The sequence below is a fragment of the Odontomachus brunneus genome, unplaced genomic scaffold (assembly GCF_010583005.1).
Source record: "Odontomachus brunneus isolate Ranch 3 - 2012 unplaced genomic scaffold, Obru_v1 Obru_scaffold_340, whole genome shotgun sequence".
Classification (NCBI taxonomy): domain Eukaryota; kingdom Metazoa; phylum Arthropoda; class Insecta; order Hymenoptera; family Formicidae; genus Odontomachus; species Odontomachus brunneus.
The window spans coordinates 41,880-44,999 of NW_022639790.1; the positions used below are offsets into that span (position 1 = coordinate 41,880).

Consider the following 3,120-nt stretch of genomic DNA (forward strand, 5'->3'; position numbering starts at 1 on the left):
TTTTTTTTTTTTTTTTTTTTTTTAAGTGGGGAAATGCCTAGGCACATCCCCGGCCGCCGATGCGGAAGCGACCGAGGATAGTGTGGGACTCGCACCCACTAAAACCCCACTGCCCATCGCGCCATACGTGACGGTATCTGCCATCGACGATCTAAAGACACAATATCTCGTTAGAACATGTTATAGTTTTATATATAATTTATGACAAGTAAGCTTACTCACGAGTTATCTCTGAGATTATTGTTGTGCAGATTACCTTTCTATTCCATATGTAGTAAAGCGGTGACAATGTATTTTGATGTTTCTACTTCCTCATCTTCGGTACTGTCGTCTGATGATGCCTTTTCGAACAGAGGCATCCTGTATCCTTTGAACCTAAGTTGATCAACGGTAATAACATTAGTATCGCGACTAATCTTGCTGCATTGATAAACGTGGAACGCGGAAGATGGCAAGCCAATGTTATAAAAATTTTCCATCTCTAAAAATTGCTTTACGACCAAAGAGTAAGAATCTTTATCAGCTATTATATCCACGACAATATAGATCGACCCATCTCGCAAAATGCAACAATTGTCTTGCACATGAGTACCTAGGCATATATTACTAAATTTAATTTTTGAATAATGAACAGTATTATTGCTGTTACTACGTGGCATTGATACGCGAACAGACATATCAATATCGCGATTATCGCCTCGGCCATAAAGTCGTAACTCTGCCATTCGACAAAAAAATTGCTGTAAAGGTTGACCCGGTTTTCTACAATACTTTCTAAAAATAGACATGTTATTTTCATAAGAAAAGGCGGAAAATGAATCTAAATTACCAAGGCGTCTCACGTCATTAGTCAGATGAAGCAGACCGTGTATGTTATAGCTAGCGAAATTTGAACCGTATAAATCGGTACAACGCACAACAAATTTTTCTAATGCAATTTCCGCGAACCTCAACTGTTTCTCCGATGGTGAATTTAAAAGCAAGACCTTTATAGCACCATGTAGAAGCAAGAAGTGCTTATATACATGATTATCTAATTTACCGTAGAGTACTACTGGTCCTGTATACAAAATAAACTGGCGACATTCTGTGGCTTTATACTTTGAAAAAACATCTAATGATTTAGGACGTCTTGCAAATTCTGTAGGACAATATTCTATTAACATTTTTGATCACTAGTTCTTGAAATTTTTCTTGCACAAAGTTTCGATATCCGCGAATATTTCCCAGGCAGAATATTTCTTAAGTACCCAGGCAGACAATAGCTTCTTTACTACACCTAAACATACTAAATGCATATATTCAAAAGGGACTTGCGAAACCATCCCCATTGGTAGAACTGATAACGGGCTTGTGCCCTCTTTGTGATGATTGTCATCACGGCGCAATCTATAATCTTCATCTGTTCGGACAGGATAATGCAAACCATGAAATACAGTGCGGCCATCGATCTGCATGCCATGAACTTTGCACTTCGAGCATGGGTAATAAGACATATGACCACGGTGATTTAAGACAAAAGCTCGAGCAGGCGCATCAGCTACAAAAGCTCTTAATTTTATTGGTATTAAAGTGCCACGGAAATTGATACCTCCATTAGGAAAAATTGTTTTTACATCAGCAATGAATTTTTCAAATAAAGCAGTAGCATCATATAGCTTTTGCGCACCTTTATATATTCCGACAACTATAGGTTTTGTATTGTGTAAGTTTGATATTCTACATTGAATTGGCCAAATTTGAACTGTACCTGATTTATCTAATGTACATCCGTCAGTATTAAAATCGAGTTCTAGTTCTCCAATACGAGATACAAATGGAGCGTTACAAAGGCTTTCAACAAGTGCAATTTCCAAATCAAAATGTATATATTCCCCTGGCTCAACAGTGCACAAAACAACACGATGCCTTGGTGTATTTAGCAAAGTTCTTACATCTTTGGGCAAATTGATAAAGCAGGTATGTGTTCTCAAAATAGCTAAGACACTATTTCCTTGATTATGTGTTAAATTAGAATCAACAAAACAAGAAGCTAAAGTTTTAGTAAAAGATAATTCAGACAAACTACTAGAAGATGAAGACAATGCATAAGAAACATTAGAAGAAATGGAAGAAGAACATGATGCTCTATCATCCTCTATGTCTCCACGACTTGTACTGGCAATATTTTCGTTAATGGAAGGAAAGTAATTTGAAGAACTACATTCCGGCAAAGGTGAAAGATGTTGTAATTCAGAATTGTCATTGGACTCTACATGTTTAACGTTACGTTTACTTTTTATTGCAGAATTTTGTAAATGTAAATTGCGTCGTATTTCACTCATAACCTTATTCCTTTGCCTCATAGATAATTTGTGCAACAATTTGCGCGAGATGGATAATTTTAAATGTGGCTTCATATTTACGTAACTTTGTTCTCGCAGGTGAACAATGTGGTATCCTTGAAAATCCTGGTATCCTTGAAAATACTGGTCCTTGAATCCTGGTATTCTTGAAAATCCTTGACAGTCCTAATATCCTTCAAGAATTGGTCTTACCAGGCCAAAATGTGGGATCCGTGAAAATCACAAATTCGTGAAAAATATCTAACTGCAATCTCCTGGAATATATCACACTGCAAACTTTTAAACTCCGTGCAAGTTGAACTCTGATTAAACATATGTGCAATGGTTCCTACATACCGGATGCGGCAACGCTTGCCGCGATAGCCAATCAATGTGCTGCTTTCCGTCAGAAATAGAAAGTATGACGGAAAAGTAACTCCTTGATTGGCTATCGCGCCAACTTCCGACGTGTGGCAAGTGTTACCGCGTCCTGTGTACAGGAGTCAAAACGTACTGTACTTTAACTGCGTTATGAAATACACTGAAACTACTACAAATGTACATGACGTAAACTGTAACATTTGTTCACGTTGTTTGCAATTTCAATACTTTCTCACGTAACGTCCGGCGTACACTGGACGTGATGAACGATATCCAATGGGAGCTGTTATTTCTACACGGTACCGAGTGTGCACCGGGCATTAAGGCTGGTATTCATAGTCTGTTTTTATATTTAAGACCGTCTTAAGTTTATCTTCAGATACTCCATAGCCAATGAAATAATCCGTGCATCATC

At 37.7% G+C, this 3,120-nt stretch overlaps 1 pseudogene; it reads right to left on the reverse strand.

Annotated features, from left to right (window-relative positions):
- Nucleotides 1-102: 102 nt before the first annotated feature.
- On the reverse strand, nucleotides 103-1,496 carry LOC116853505 (annotated as a pseudogene).
- Nucleotides 1,497-3,120: the final 1,624 nt, after the last annotated feature.